At 40.8% G+C, this 16,967-nt stretch overlaps 1 long non-coding RNA gene across 1 annotated transcript; it reads left to right on the top strand.

Moving 5' to 3' along the window:
• Positions 1-3,143: 3,143 nt before the first annotated feature.
• Positions 3,144-16,687, top strand: LOC132609346 (uncharacterized). Its single transcript, XR_009570880.1, has 3 exons — positions 3,144-3,368; positions 4,258-4,308; positions 16,389-16,687. It is a non-coding gene; the product is annotated as an uncharacterized LOC132609346 (long non-coding RNA).
• The last annotated feature ends 280 nt before the right edge of the window (positions 16,688-16,967 follow it).

Here is a 16,967-nt window from a genome sequence, read left to right as displayed (position 1 = left end):
GGGAATATTGCCGGGCTTCCAATGCAAGGGAAAATATGTTATTTATCTTGCTTGTAAACCATAACATGTTTTTTTTTGTTTTTTTTTTGTTTTTTTTTGCACGATGCAAAAATAGACCAATTTCTTGATGTACCATTGTACCTTGCCACAATATTGATACTCTATTGTTAATGTAATCTTGCTTTTGCTGATTAAAGAACAAATTAAGGGTTACAGTTTGTTATTCAATTAGTTGAAAGAGAACCAAATTAATGCTTTTGAATGCGATAAAAAAAGATTTTCTAGCATGTCTCTAGGTATTTGGCAAGAGAAAAATAGTCATGTCAAGGCACATATTTACAGTGAATGACAAAAAAAACTTCTCACAATGGGGTTTTTTGGTACTGCAGACTTTTAGGGGAAAACGGTGCAACATAATTCTTTTTGTTATGAAATATGGAGTATGAATGTCCACTACACAAATATAATGCCTCTTCCATTATCTTTCACCATCTTAATGGTTCTTCCATTATCTCCCACCATCTTAATGGTTCTTCCATTATCTCATATATTAAATGAGATGTTTATTGTTACCCTTTTGTATGCCTATATGTAGCACTATAAATAGAGGCATAAGTTTTCATATTGAAGTGACTTGAACACATTTGGATGAATAAGAAATCTCTCCTCTCTTGTCTCTCAATTTCTATTGTTTTCATCCTTTACTATTGTTACTCTTTTAGCTTAGTTTTATAACACGTTATCAGCACGAGTTTCTAGCCAAAAGAATTAATAACCTTCAAATGTGGAGCTTGACACCGGGTGCAGAACATTTCTGCTACTTAAGTTGTCCAGATTTAGTTATTAAAGTATCGTGTTTACTGGCCGATATAATTCATATCTAGATATGATACTAAGGCTCACTATGAAAAAAAAAAATCACGTTAACCACCTGAAGTGGTGAAACAGTCATAGTTTTTTTTTTTTTTAAGACTAAATTATGCTTATAACCACCCGAAGTGGTAATATTTTAATAGTCTTATTGTGATTATATTGAGGATAAGTCATCTATATTGTGTGCATATTTTGATTTGCTCCTGAAGTAGCAATATCTTAAAAGAAATTTTAAGCTATCACAATTTGATATGCTTAAGACCTGCACGTTCAGATGATTGTGTTCCATTTTTGAAGAATGAGAACTTTTGATATAAGCTATAAATATAGATCCATTCCCTGAAGTGAATGTGATAATATGTAGTAAAGCCTATAAATATAAACGTGCATTTGATTGTGAAAATATCATGATCCATCTCCAGAAGAGGTAGAATAATTGAGAAGAAATATTCTGAATATTATATGCTTTTCTCCCGAAGTACTAAACTCATAATTTTGCTCCACGAGTAGCAAACTTTGAATTCTACTCCAGAAGTAGTAAGCCTATGTATTTTACTCCAGAAGTAGTAAGGTTTTTAATTCTACTCCTAAAATAGTACAACTCTGAAATCTACTCCCAAAGTAGTAGAATTCAGAAATTTACTCCTGAATTAGTCAACCTTTAAACTTTACTCCCGAAGTGGTAAAACTTGAAACTTTACTCCCGAAGCAGTAAAACTCTGAAACTTTACTCCTGAAGCAGAAAGAATTACCAAAATATATGAGAAATACTCTGAAGCAATGTCTTCTTGTGTTTGAGCAAAATAACGAGCTATTGATGAGCGTCGTATTTCAAGCACATTTAAATAATCAGGTTTCATTCCCCGAAGTGAATGAACAAATACCACAACTTATCTCCTGGAGGGATAAAATACAAGGAATGTAGATGTTATATTTTTGTGGTATAAAATTCAGACATTACTACACGTACCTGTCGTACGTCGAAACATATTAAAGCATCATTCTAAGGAAAAAGGAAGCAGAGTAGAATGTTTTCTCCTATAACCACATCAATACATTATGGTTAGTTGTTATTGATTTCCTTGAAGGAAATAACAATTAATGTATCTCTTTATGAAGGATTTGATTATTATGTATTTGAGCTTAGATACAAAATACTCAGTTAATGATGAATCTCCCTGAAGGAGATGTTTGAAATATTGAAGTTTAGAATTCAATGTTTATTTCGTGACACCAGTAGTGTTGAAATTTGCTTTCATGGTACCAGAAGTATTTAAGAAATATTTGGTAATGGAAATTAATGATCAAAGGCTCCAGAAGAGATAATTATTTATTTACAAGTATCATGACACTAGCAATGTCCAAATAATATCTGATTATGATAAATAAATTGAAGTCTCTTGAGGATGTTATATATGATAATACCATTCATCGTAGATCGTAATTGGTACGATCGGAACACTGTAGTAGACCTGAAGTTTACTAACAATAAAAATGGTTATCATAGTGAGACTACAAATGATCGGAATATTAAAAATCTTCAAGTTACTATGGGTAAGAAATACACAAGTGAAATGTTACCCAAGCATGATGAGATCATATACCACGATAAACTAGAAGTTTATTGATATACAATTTCATGCAATAGTAAACCAGAAGTTTATTAAAAGAAATAGCACTCGTCATAGTAAACTTGAAGTCTACGGGTACAGATAATTTTATCAGTTGACAAGACCATTTTGATCGTCCTGATTTAAATCTGATATGCTAATTGAGTATTAAAAACATATTGAAGAACTAAAAGATTCTTCAAGAATTTGTTTGTGTTTCTTGTTCTCATGATAAGTTGATTACACCAGCTAATGTTGGGACTGAATCCCCAAAATTCTGAAAAATATAAAAGGTGAATGTGGGCCCTTCATGTTATACCCCGTATTTTCGCATATCCGGAAAATTAGAAATAAGGGGGACTTGTGAAAAATAAGGTCACATGTTAAATTTATTTCATATATTTATGTAGTTCATGAAAAATATTGATGTGGAAATGGGAAGGGATGCCAAGGGAAAAAATTGAAATTTCGGAAATTAGTTTCGGGAATTATAAAATAGACCCATAACTAATTGGGCTAGTTAAAAAAAAAAGAAAAAAAGAAAAAAACAAGGCCCAAATTTGGCATGGGGTGACCGGCCATGGTAGGCCCAAACCCATGGAAATTTTCCATGTGTTAATTAAATAAAAGGGTGACTAAGTCATAGAAGCTTCAAGACATTTCAAGAAAGGGAATACAAAGCCAAGGAAAGCAAGAAAAAAACAAGGCCATTCGGCCATTGCTCAAATTTTTGCCCCTCAAAAATCTTGTTCCAAAAATTATTTTCTTGTGGTATTTCTACTAATTCAAGGACCCTCTACAACGTGGTGCAATTATTTCGGAAGATAGAGCTCTTGTTTCATCCATTTAACAAGTGGGTTTAGTGAAGAAGTTTGGAAGAAAAAGGTAAGATTTTGCTTCTTTTACTTTGGAATATTTATATATGTGTTGTAGCATGTAGAAATAAGTAGAAATTATAGAAATATGAAAGTTTGCAAAGTGGGTGTATATGGGTGTAGGTGGCCGTGTGTATATGTTGCTGTATAGGCAAAATGAGTTGAATTTTATATAGTATTCTAGTTGTGGTTATTGTGGACTTGATATCAAAAATGAAAGTTGAATGAATTTGGTTGAGGTTGGAAATGTTGGGTTTGGCCGTGTGGTATGGAAATGGGAATGGGATTGAATTAATCTTGTTTGATATGTTAATTGTGTTGTTGTGATCTTTATAATGTAAATGAAGGTTAAATGGGTTAGGTTGGCATTGAAATTGATTGTAGAAGGTTATGTCATTTTAGTATGATTTTATGATAATATGAAAATGAAGTGTTAAGGTGTAAATCATGATTATTGTTAATGAAATGAGGTGACAAAAATGTGTTAGGAATGTTTATGTTGAAAGTTTGAAGTTTTGAAGGAATTATAGTTTTATGGAAATTTTGGTATATTTTGTAAATATTGTGTTAAATGAGAGGAAATGCTCCCGAATGGAATTGGAGTGATCTTGATTGTTAATGTATATGGAAATGTGATATTGACTTGAAAATGCAAATTGGATTGGAAGTTGTTGCATTATTAGGAAAGAAGACTATTGATGTTAGAATGCGTTTCTCGTCGATTATTGATGTTGTTGGTATTGCTGTTGGTTTGGTTGTTGATGTTTGGGGCCGAGTTAAATCTCGGGGATGTTGTATGTATAGGGGAGATGTTGCCCAAATTTCTGTAGAAAAGTGTAATTTAAGATTCAAGTCCTAAAGGCTTGAAATTGATAGTTGGTAATTGTGACCAAATGCAGATTTTGGAGAAAACTGGGATTGAGCTTGGAGAGGCGTAAGACGCGAAAAAGGTATGTAAAGCTATCCTTTTCCTTCTCTTGGCATGTCCTAGATGTACTAGGTCTGAAATTGAATCTCGGGGGATGTTCTGTTCATGGAAAACCGAGCTTGGAAATGCCCCTTTTTCATTCAATGGAATTGAATCCTATAAGCATGCTTTGTTGAAAGAATTGGGTAAGCTTGTACAAATGGCCTGGAAAGTGTCACGACCCAGCCCCGTGGGCCGCGACTGGCACCCTACCTGGGTACCCAGACCAAATCACATATTCATTTACCAAATCCGAACGTATTTCAGAATTTCATAAAAGTCATATCAACATAGGTTATATCAAAATATGTCTTAAGCGGTCGCACAAATCAAAATGTCATATCGAATCCAAACGGAGCGGCGGAATAGACATCGCCGGTCATAAGTGCAAATATAAGCATAAGGGCCATTTAGGGCCATCATAACAAGCTGACCGCTGTAAGACCAGAAAACAAAATCAGACAAACATACATAGGACCCTCGCCCCACATTTATGACTACAGGCCTCTACGAATTCAAAACAAAGACATATGGCGAGACAGGGCCCCGCCGTACCCAAATAGTCAAATGTACAGAATATATACATAGCAAAAGAAGTCTGTACCAAAAGTGGACTCCGAGTCAAGTAGGAGTACTCCGAAATAGCAGAGAGTGAAGCCTACAATGGAGGATCACCAATGTCTGTACCTGCGGGCATGAAACGCAGCCCCCGAAGAAAGGGGGTCAGTACGAAATATGTACTAAGTATGTAAAGCACGGAGTACAGAAATATGAGCCAAAACTGAAAGCAAACCGGATATCAAAGGGAAGTACCAATCAGTATTTCAAAGTCCGTATCAAATCATATACATATACATAATGCAAACGAAATCATGCAAACGCTCAAGAACGTGGTCGCCACTCCGACGCTGGCGCCACACACAGCATAACACCAGAAGGTTTCGAATCTCCGTACATCCCCGAACACAAACATAAGTGAGCGTATCGCATCACTAGCCATATCACAGCATAACTCCAAACGGAACCCGGCCCTATGGCGAGGCCTCGGGAACCGTAACACAACATACGACCGAATTATCATAGGGCGCACGAATCATAACCGGCCCGGGAACCGGTGAACGAAGTCAAAATAAAGCACGAGCGGAGTCGTGAGCAAACAAATGCAATTTATATTTCAAAACAGCCTTTCAAAACTTAATAATCTCATAAGTCGTTTCATAAACCAAAATAGTCGAATGATTAGTTCATACGAGAGTTTATCTCACAAATTGTTTCCAAAGTGGTACGTATGGCTCAAACGAAACTTAACATATCATAATAGTCAAAACATATTTCATAGAGGGAAGTTTCAAGGTCGAAGATCTCATATCGAAGTTCATCCAAAAAGGGAGCCCAATAGGACAAATAGGGCGTCTCGGGGTTAGCGGGCCCACCTCGAGTCAAATTGAGGTGGCGAACATAATTTACGAACATTTAAAGGCCAAAAGATCATACATAATGATTTCAAAGTGACCCGATCACATTTCGATAGGTTTCGAACATTTGGTTGCATTCTAGCCAAAATAGAGCCTTTAGGCTTCAAATGAATTGAATGAATAGTAGTCGTTTTGTAGATCGGGTTTCGAGGAGCAGAAATGCTCCGGAGGTTCCAATATTCACCTAACATACTAAGACATGCCAAACGAAGAAGTGGGAAGCTTTACATACCTTATAGACGTCTTATGCTCTCCTTAAAATCAAATCCCGTTTCGTCCAGAATCTGCAAATGGTCAAAGTTACCAATTAGAGATTCTTAGGCTTAAGATTTCCATTAACTTGATTTTTGTCTACCGAAATTTCGGCAGCATTTCCCCTATAAATCTAACACCCCCGAGACTTAGCTCGGCTCAATATACATCAACACAACAACCCAAACATCCTAAACCATAACTAAAGCACTCTAACTTCAATATTCTTCCTTTCTATATAAGTTGACAACTTTCATTCAAACTTCACAATACCAAACTAATGTCCACATTATTGTATTCATTTACTCATTCAAGATTATTCAAACACGTCCCAATAATATTCCAAGCAATATACATAAGTTCAAACAATTCGCTACTTTCCATATTGCATCCCAAACGTCAACAACTACGACGAACTTACTAACTCGCATTGTTTTATTCCAAATTCATTAACAACAACCATAAGTCACATTTGAAATCTTAATATCATAATTATGCAAGGATATACACAAATATACCGAAATCATATACTTTTCCATAATAATCCGCCACCACTTTCAATACCAATTCATTTCGTTAAACATTCGTTTACGTTATAAATGCCACAACGACACAACTAATCAACTAAACAAATCAAATTCACCTTGCCTTCTACTCCTTGTGGCTCACGGCCACAACACCACACACGCACACACCCACAATTTCATACACACACCAAAACTACGAAGTTCTCGTCTATTCTTAATCCTTATCATATTCATACAAATTCCATAACATCAAAGTGGAAAAATTCTTACCTTTTCTTGAAAATCCGACTTGTCGCAAACGTGATTCTTCCGCCAAATAAATTATATCACGTTGAAGAGCTTCTTGAGTACACTACAAATATGGAAAGAACAAGATTTTTGGATCACAAACAAAGGCTAGAAAACATTTTCTTTCTCTCAAAGGGGGGTTCGGCCGAGAGAGTATTATTGAGCTCAAGGATAAGGTTGTGTAATTTTCTTGATAATTCTAAGAGATATGGATATATATCCTAACTAAGGGTCATGTGAAAGTCACATGACCACTTAATAAAGGGCTTGGGCCAAGCCTTTGGCCGGCCACCCTTAGCTTTTGGGCTCAATTTTTCTTCCAATTTTTTTGGCCCAATTCGTTAAAATCTCGTTTTTTATAATTCCCGAAACTAATTTCCAAAATTCCAAATTTGCCCTCGGCCTTCCCCAATGTATTTACACCAATGGTTTCATAACCAACATAGTCATATTAACTAGAATCAAAATATTTCCTTGTAACATACAAGTCTTAATTATTTCTCGATTTCCAATTATACGAAAACACGGAACATAACATTCTCCCCCCCTTAAGAACATTCGTCCCCGAATGTTAAATTAACCTTATAAAGTCTTATGACCAAGGCGGGGGAGTTCTTTATTATTAGTGGCATACAAAATTATTTTTATCAACCAACATAACAAACTGAAAGGTTTAGATTACCTGTGGACGTCGGGAACAAGTGAGGGTATTTCCTTTTCATCTCGTCCTCCGCCTCCCAAGTCATCTCCTCCCGATTATTGTTGCGCCACAGGACTTTGACGGAGGGCACTTCTTTAGTGCGTAGTCTCCGCACCTGTCGATCCGGAATAGATACAGGCTGCTCGTCATAAGATAACTGCTCCGTCACCTGAATGTCATCGACTGGGAATATCCTGGAAGGATCACCAATACATTTCCGCAACATAGACACATGAAACACCGGGTGTACGGCCTCCAAGTCGGATGGTAAGTCTAGCTCATAGGCGACCTCGCCTATCTTTCGAACGATCTGATACGGCCCAATGTACCGGGGGCTCAACTTACCCTTTCTACCGAATCTCATGACACCTTTCATGGGAGACACCTTCAGGAACACCCAGTCGCCAATCTGGAACTCTAACGGTCGACGTCGTCTATCTGCATAAGCTTTCTGTCGACTCTGAGCAGCCAATAATCGTTCTCGAATAAGCTTTACCTTATCTACAGCTTCCTGGATCACGTCTGGCCCAATCAGCTTAGTCTCGCCCACGTCAAACCAACCAATAGGAGATCTGCATTTTCTGCCATAAAGGGCTTCATACGGTGCCATCTGAATGCTGGAGTGATAACTGTTATTATAAGCAAATTCAATAAGCGGCAAATGATCATCCCAGCTGCCTCTGAAATCAATAACACAGGCCCGCAACATATCTTCCAGCGTCTGAATAGTGCGCTCGGCCTGCCCGTCGGACTGAGGATGAAAAGCTGTGCTAAGGCTCACCTGAGTCCCTAATCCCTCCTGAAATGACCTCCAGAAATTTGCCGTAAACTGGGCACCCCGGTCAGTAATAATAGATATAGGGACTCCGTGAAGTCTGACTATCTCTCTAATATACAATCTGGCATAGTCCTCAGCCGAATAAGTAGTCCGAACCGGAAGGAAATGGGCTGATTTCGTCAGTCTGTCAACAATAACCCAAATAGAATCATACCTGCGTGGAGTGCGCGGTAACCCAACAACGAAATCCATATTAATCATCTCCCATTTCCAGGCTGGAATTTCCATCTCCTGTAATAATCCACCGGGCTTCTGATGCTCGATCTTAACTTGCTGGCAGTTCGGGCACTGACTAACAAACTCAGCAATATCTTTCTTCATGCCGTCCCACCAATACAAACACCTGAGATCCTGATACATTTTAGTGTAACCAGGATGAACAGAATACCGTGCATTATGGGCCTCGCCCATAATCTGCCGCCGTAAGCCCGCCACGTCCGGTACACAGAATCTGCCGTCATATAATAATACTCCTTCAGGGGAGATCTCAAAATGAGTCTTTGCTTTATTAAGAGCCACATCTCTGTACTGAATCAAAAGAGGATCTTCAAACTGGCGCTGCTTTACCTCCTGAATAATAGATGATTCAGCAACTGCACGAACAGAAATCCCAGAATCTCCAGAATCTGCCAAACGAACTCCGAGGCTGGCCAACTGATGAATATCACGAACCAAATCTCTCTTATCAGATGGTACACCAGCCAGACTGCCTACGGACTTGCGGCTAAGCGCATCAGCTACCACATTGGCTTTCCCCGGATGGTACAGAATATCAACGTCGTAATCCTTTAGTAACTCAAGCCATCTCCGCTGCAGCAAATTTAGCTCCTTCTGCTTAAAAATATACTGGAGACTCTTATGGTCCGTATAAATATCAACATGGACCCTATATAAATAATGCCGCCAAATCTTCAAAGTATGAATTACTGCGGCCAACTCAAGATCATGAGTGGGATAGTTCTTCTCGTGCGGTCTGAGCTGCCGGGAAGCATAGGCTATGACTCGACCGTGCTGCATCAATACACAACCTATCCTAATACCAGAGGCGTCACAATAGACAACATACCCGTCTGATCCCTCTGGAAGAGCCAATACTGGGGCCGTAACCAATCTCTCTTTCAGCATCTGAAAGCTGCGCTCGCAGGCATCGGTCCACTGAAATTTTGCTGCTTTCTGAGTAAGCCTCGTCAGTGGTGCTGCAATAGAAGAAAAATCCTCCACGAACCTACGATAATATCCGGCCAATCCCAGAAAACTGCGCACCTCCGTCGGTGTAGTAGGCCTGGGCCAATTCTGTACAACCTCAATCTTCTGCGTATCGACCCGAATACCATCTGCACCGACAATATGGCCCAAGAATGCCACAGAAGTCAACCAGAATTCACATTTGGAGAATTTAGCATATAACTTCTGCTGACGGAGAATGCCAAGTACCGTCCTCAAATGATCTGAATGCTCCTCGGCTGATCGCGAGTAAATCAGAATATCATCAATAAACACAATAACAAACATGTCCAGAAAAGGCCGAAATACCCGATTCATCAGATCCATAAATACCGCTGGAGCATTAGTTAGCCCGAAAGACATAACTCTGAACTCATAGTGCCCGTACCGGGTCCTGAAAGCAGTCTTCGGGATATCTGACTCCCGCACTCGCACCTGATGATAACCTGAGCGCAGATCTACCTTCGAAAAATATTTAGCACCCTGCAGCTGATCAAACAAGTCATCAATCCGGGGGAGGGGATATTTATTCTTAATAGTCACCTTATTCAGCTGCCGGTAGTCGATACACATCCGCAGTGACCCATCTTTCTTTCTAACAAACAATACCGGCGCTCCCCAGGGTGATGTGCTGGGTCTGATAAAGCCCTTATCCAACAAATCTTTCAGCTGCTCCTTCAACTCTTTCAACTCAGCCGGTGCCATCCTGTACGGGGGAATAGATATAGGCTGCGTATCCGGCATCAACTCTATAGTAAAATCAATCTCCCGCTCAGGCGGAAGGCCAGGAAGCTCGTCAGGAAATACATCTGGAAACTCACTGACGACCGGAACAGACTGAAGGGTAGGTATCTCCGCTGCAGTATCGTGCACACGAACCAAATGATAGATATAACCCTTATGGATCATCTTCTTAGCCTTGAGGTATGAAATAAACTTACCCCTCGGCGATGCTGTGGATCCGAACCACTCTATAACTGGTTCCCCTGGAAACTGAAAACGGACTACCTTTTTTTGGCAGTCAACATTAGCATAACAAGAAGACAACCAGTCCATACCCATAATGACGTCAAACTCAAGCATGTCTAACTCTATCAGATCAGCCCTAGTGCAACAATCATAAATAGTCACAGAACAATCCCTATAGATCTGTCTTTCTATAACAAAATCCCCAACTGGCGTAGCTACCTCAAATGGCTCTATAGGCTCAGACACTATCCCAATTTTACTAGCAACGAGCGGGGAAATATATGATAAAGTAGAACCAGGGTCAATCAATGCATATACAGATCTGGAGAAAACCAGTAATGTACCTGTGACGACGTTTGGCGAAGCCTCCTGATCCTGGCGGCTGACCAAAGCATATATGCTGTTCGAGGGACCGCTAGAACCTGAAACGCCACCGCGGCCTCGACCGCGTCCTGCCGGTGCTGGCATACCTCACCCTCCAGGGCGTGCAACAGATGGGACAGATGATGAACCGGCGGCTGACCCTGTCGGCTGAGCCACACTACCAGAACCGCTAGCCAACGGACAATCTCTCATAAAATGGCCCTGACCACCACACGAAAAATAAGCTCCAGTGGCTCGATAGCACTCCCCAGGATGAGACTTCCCGCAATGAGAACAACGGGGCCTGGGTGGTCTGGCCTGGCTGGGGCCTCTGGATACCTGTGAACCTGCCGCTATGGAGCTCTGACCGGCCCCAGACGGTCCCGCACTATCAAATCTCCGGCTGCCTGACTGAGTACTTCGGCCGGACGGAGGTAGCTGTCTGCCTGACTGCTGCTGTTGAGGCTGTCCGCCTCGAGAATCCCCGGAATAACCTGCGGACCTAGCCCTCTTGGGCGGCCTCCTGTCCCGATCTCTACCAGAATGATCAGACCTGTGACGGTCCTCCATACCCATCGCATAGGCCTGAAGTCGGGCAATGTCCATATCTGTCTGTAATGACACTGCCATACAGCCGTCAATCAAATACCGATCCAATCCCATAACATATCTGTGCATCCGATCGGACATATCTGCTACCACGGCCGGTGCATATCGGGCCAGAGAATCAAACTCAAGATTATACTCGCGAACACTCCGACCCCTCTGCTGCAGATGTAAAAATCGGTCAGCCCGCGCCCGCCGTAACTCTGGGGGCAGAAAGTGGCGGGTGAATGCTGTCACAAACTGATCCCACGTAGCTGGAGGAGCACCCTCACCCCTAGATAACTCCCAAGTCTCGTACCAGTGAGTGGCAACATCTCGAAGTCTGTGCGAAGCCAGCTCGACCGACTCGGTCTCTGAAGCCCTGACCAAGTCCAGTGAGCGCCGCATCCCCCAAATAAAGTCGTGGGGGTCCTCATCGGGCTTAGACCCGAAAAACTCTGGAGGGCCACATAATAAAAACTCCCGAACTCTCAGGCTATCCCGCCTGTCATCATCATCATCGTCCCTCCGCCCGCGTCTGCGAGCCTGTCCTGCTACCAGTGTAGTCAGCAACTGTACCGCCTCTCTCAGGGTCCTGTCCTCCGCCCCTGGCTGAGGGGCTGGAGTCTCAGGAGCGGGTACTCGGGCCTCTGGAGCTGCTGAAGGTCCTGCTCCAGGCTGTACTAGTGGGGGTGTAGCAGACCCCTCAGAATGAGGCACAACCTCAGGCAAATCATAAACACGAGCCCGGGTAGATCGCTGTGCCTGACTAGTCTCTCCCATCCTCGCTTTGCCCTTCTGGGCCGACGTTGCCTTCTTCGGAGGCATCACTGCAAACACAAGAACGGGTCAGATCAGAATCATCCTAATAGCACAGCTCTATCGCACGATCTAAGATTCCAAAGAAAGTAACATCCTAAATGCCCTGTAGTTCCCTGTGTATAGATGTGGTGCACAACACATCGATAAACAAGACTCTACGAGACACGGCCTGTAGACATTCCGAGGACAAACTGCTCTGATACCACTTTTGTCACGACCCAACCCCGTGGGCCGCGACTGGCACCCTACCTGGGTACCCAGACCAAATCACATATTCATTTACCAAATCCGAACGTATTTCAGAATTTCATAAAAGTCATATCAACATAGGTTATATCAAAATATGTCTTAAGCGGTCGCACAAATCAAAATGTCATATCGAATCCAAACGGAGCGGCGGAATAGACATCGCCGGTCATAAGTGCAAATATAAGCATAAGGGCCATTTAGGGCCATCATAACAAGCTGACCGCTGTAAGACCAGAAAACAAAATCAGACAAACATACATAGGACCCTCGCCCCACATTTATGACTACAGGCCTCTACGAATTCAAAACAAAGACATATGGCGAGACAGGGCCCCGCCGTACCCAAATAGTCAAATGTACAGAATATATACATAGCAAAAGAAGTCTATGCCAAAAGTGGACTCCGAGTCAAGTAGGAGTACTCCGAAATAGCAGAGAGTGAAGCCTACAGTGGAGGATCACCAATGTCTGTACCTGCGGGCATGAAACGCAGCCCCCGAAGAAAGGGGGTCAGTACGAAATATGTACTGAGTATGTAAAGCACGGAGTACAGAAATATGAGCCAAAACTGAAAGCAAACCGGATATCAAAGGGAAGTACCAATCAGTATGTCAAAGTCCGTATCAAATCATATACATATACATAATGCAAACGAAATCATGCAAACGCTCAAGAACGTGGTCGCCACTCCGACGCTGGCGCCACACACAGCATAACACCAGAAGGTTTCGAATCTCCGTACATCCCCGAACACAAACATAAGTGAGCGTATCGCATCACTAGCCATATCACAGCATAACTCCAAACGGAACCCGGCCCTATGGCGAGGCCTCGGGAACCGTAACACGGCATACGGCCGAATTATCATAGGGCGCACGAATCATAACCGGCCCGGGACCCGGTGTACGAAGTCAAAATAAGGCACGAGCGGAGTCGTGAGCAAACAAATGCAATTTATATTTCAAAACAGCCTTTCAAAACTTAATAATCTCATAAGTCGTTTCATAAACCAAAATAGTCGAATGATTAGTTCATACGAGAGTTTATCTCACAAATTGTTTCCAAAGTGGTACGTATGGCTCAAACGAAACTTAACATATCATAATAGTCAAAACATATTTCATAGAGGGAAGTTTCAAGGTCGAAGATCTCATATCGAAGTTCATCCAAAAAGGGAGCCCAATAGGACAAATAGGGCGTCTCGGGGTTAGCGGGCCCACCTCGAGTCAAATTGAGGTGGCGAACATAATTTACGAACATTTAAAGGCCAAAAGATCATACATAATGATTTCAAAGTGACCCGATCACATTTCGATAGGTTTCGAACATTTGGTTGCATTCTAGCCAAAATAGAGCCTTTAGGCTTCAATTGAATTGAATGAATAGTAGTCGTTTTGTAGATCGGGTTTCGAGTAGCAGAAATGTTCCGGAGGTTCCAATATTCACCTAACATACTAAGACATGCCAAACGAAGAAGTGGGAAGCTTTACATACCTTATAGGCGTCTTATGCTCTCCTTAAAATCAAATCGCGTTTCGTCCAGAATCTGCAAATGGTCAAAGTTACCAATTAGAGATTCTTAGGCTTAAGATTTCCATTAACTTGATTTTTGTCTACCGAAATTTCGGCATCATTTACCCTATAAATCTAACACCCCCGAGACTTAGCTCGGCTCAATATACATCAACACAACAACCCAAACATCACAAACATCCTAAACCATAACTAAAGCACTCTAACTTCAATATTCTTCCTTTCTATATAAGTTGACAACTTTCATTCAAACTTCACAATACCAAACTAATGTCCACATTATTGTATTCATTTACTCATTCAAGATTATTCAAACACGTCCCAATAATATTCCAAGCAATATACATAAGTTCAAACAATTCGCTACTTTCCATATTGCATCCCAAACGTCAACAACTACGACGAACTTACTAACTCGCATTGTTTTATTCCAAATTCATTAACAACAACCATAAGTCACATTTGAAATCTTAATATCATAATTATGCAAGGATATACACAAATATACCGAAATCATATACTTTTCCATAATAATCCGCCACCACTTTCAATACCAATTCATTTCGTTAAACATTCGTTTACGTTATAAATGCCACAACGACACAACTAATCAACTAAACAAATCAAATTCACCTTGCCTTCTACTCCTTGTGGCTCACGACCACAACACCACACACGCACACACCCACGATTTCATACACACACCAAAACTACGAAGTTCTCGTCTATTCTTAATCCTTATCATATTCATACAAATTCCATAACATCAAAGTGGAAAAATTCTTACCTTTTCTCGAAAATCTGACTTGTCGCAAACGTGATTCTTCCGCCAAATAAATTATATCACGTTGAAGAGCTTCTTGAGTACACTACAAATATGGAAAGAACAAGATTTTTGGATCACAAACAAAGGCTAGAAAAAATTTTCTTTCTCTCAAAAGGGGGTTCGGCCGAGAGAGTATTATTGAGCTCAAGGATAAGGTTGTGTAATGTTCTTGATAATTCTAAGAGATATGGATATATATCCTAACTAAGGGTCATGTGAAAGTCACATGACCACTTAATAAAGGGCTTGGGCCAAGCCTTTGGCCGGCCACCCTTAGCTTTTGGGCTCAATTTTTCTTCCAATTGTTTTTTGGCCCAATTCGTTAAAATCTCATTTTTTATAATTCCCGAAACTAATTTCCAAAATTCCAAATTTGCCCTCGGCCTTCCCCAATGTATATACACCAATGGTTTCATAACCAACATAGTCATATTAACTAGAATCAAAATATTTCCTTGTAACATACAAGTCTTAATTATTTCTCGATTTCCAATTATACGAAAACACGGAACATAACAGAAAGTTAGGGAATCGCTCTAGGACCTTTATGTATGACTCTATAGGCTTAATGTACGTAAATTGAGCCCATCGCTTTAGTTGACCCGAGGTGGGCCCACTATTCTCGATTTCACCTTATTGTATTTTAACTTATTTTGAGAAGTTTTAAAGGGAACGTCTTAAGTATTTTTCTAACTACTAAATGATAATTGTTCTAACATTCCGTTGAGTCTTATAAATTATTTTGGAATATGGAAATGATCCCAAGAAGACTATTATCACATAATATATTTTGATATCTGAAATATACGCACTGTGGCTATCGTGCGATTTCCTTAATAAGGATGTTATTCGAAATACCCCATCGAGTCCCTGTAAATTGTATTATGTCTCACATTGCATTAGTTTCTCACTACTCCACTCGTGGATGTCTCAATGTTTCCTTCACTGAGCCCGAGCCAGGATATGTTGTCAAGTGTATTCCACTGCATTGTTCGCCGTGCCTCGATGTGAGGGGGCAGGTTTACTTGTACATGGGTTGTGGAGTATGCTGTGCCATGTACACACACTCTAATATGACATGATATGATTTGATATGGCCATCTGATATGATATGTTATGATACGGGGTTATTACCTATTCTGGAGCATGATGTGTCGTGGCGCCAGTGTCGGGGTGGCGACCACGTTCTGTTTACCGTGTCCCTTGACGGGGGCCGGATATGATATGGCATATGTTTCTGCATACGTTCATTATGTTTTGGAAATATGCATTTGATAATCTGGATATTACACTCATTTTCTGCAAGTTCTGTTTTGACTATGATTTCGTTTTTGTACTTCAGGCTTTACATATTCAGTACATATTCCGTACTGACCCCCTTTCTTCGGGGGTTGCATTTTCATGCCGCGCAGGTACAGACGACAGATTTGCTGATCCGCCTGCTTAGGACTATATTATGCTATCTTGGAGTGCTCTATTGTTCGGAGCCTACGTTTTGGTACAGCCTTTTGCCATTGTACATATGTATGCTATTCAGGGGTACGACGGGGCCCTGTCCTGTCTTATGATTCTGATGTGTTCTGTAGAGGTCTGTAGACATACATGTGGGTTCTGTATATGCTTTGGGTTGATATGCTCTGTGATAGCCTTATCGGCTTCTACGTGCTATATCTGTTCATCTGTGATAGTTAGTGACGCCATTTGACTTTTATATCTATAAATTCTGCTAATATGCCGGTTTGGGTTATGAGGTACGTCCGGGTGTCCAGCACGGACACTAGTCGCGGCCTACGGGGTTGGGTCGTGACACTTCACCTGCAATGTGATGTCTTAAATAGATGCATCTATGAGACGGTCACATGTATGTTTATTGTCAACTGGCAGTTTGACATTTACGAAGTTGCTTGCTCAAAATGATTGAGTAGGAAGCACAATTTTCAGAATATGTAATCAAGACAATCATCTTGATAATGCTGGTTTATATCTAAGTT

Source organism: Lycium barbarum, chromosome 1 (genome assembly GCF_019175385.1).
Source record: "Lycium barbarum isolate Lr01 chromosome 1, ASM1917538v2, whole genome shotgun sequence".
In the NCBI taxonomy this organism is placed as follows: domain Eukaryota; kingdom Viridiplantae; phylum Streptophyta; class Magnoliopsida; order Solanales; family Solanaceae; genus Lycium; species Lycium barbarum.
This window is presented reverse-complemented; position numbering and strand designations above follow the sequence as displayed.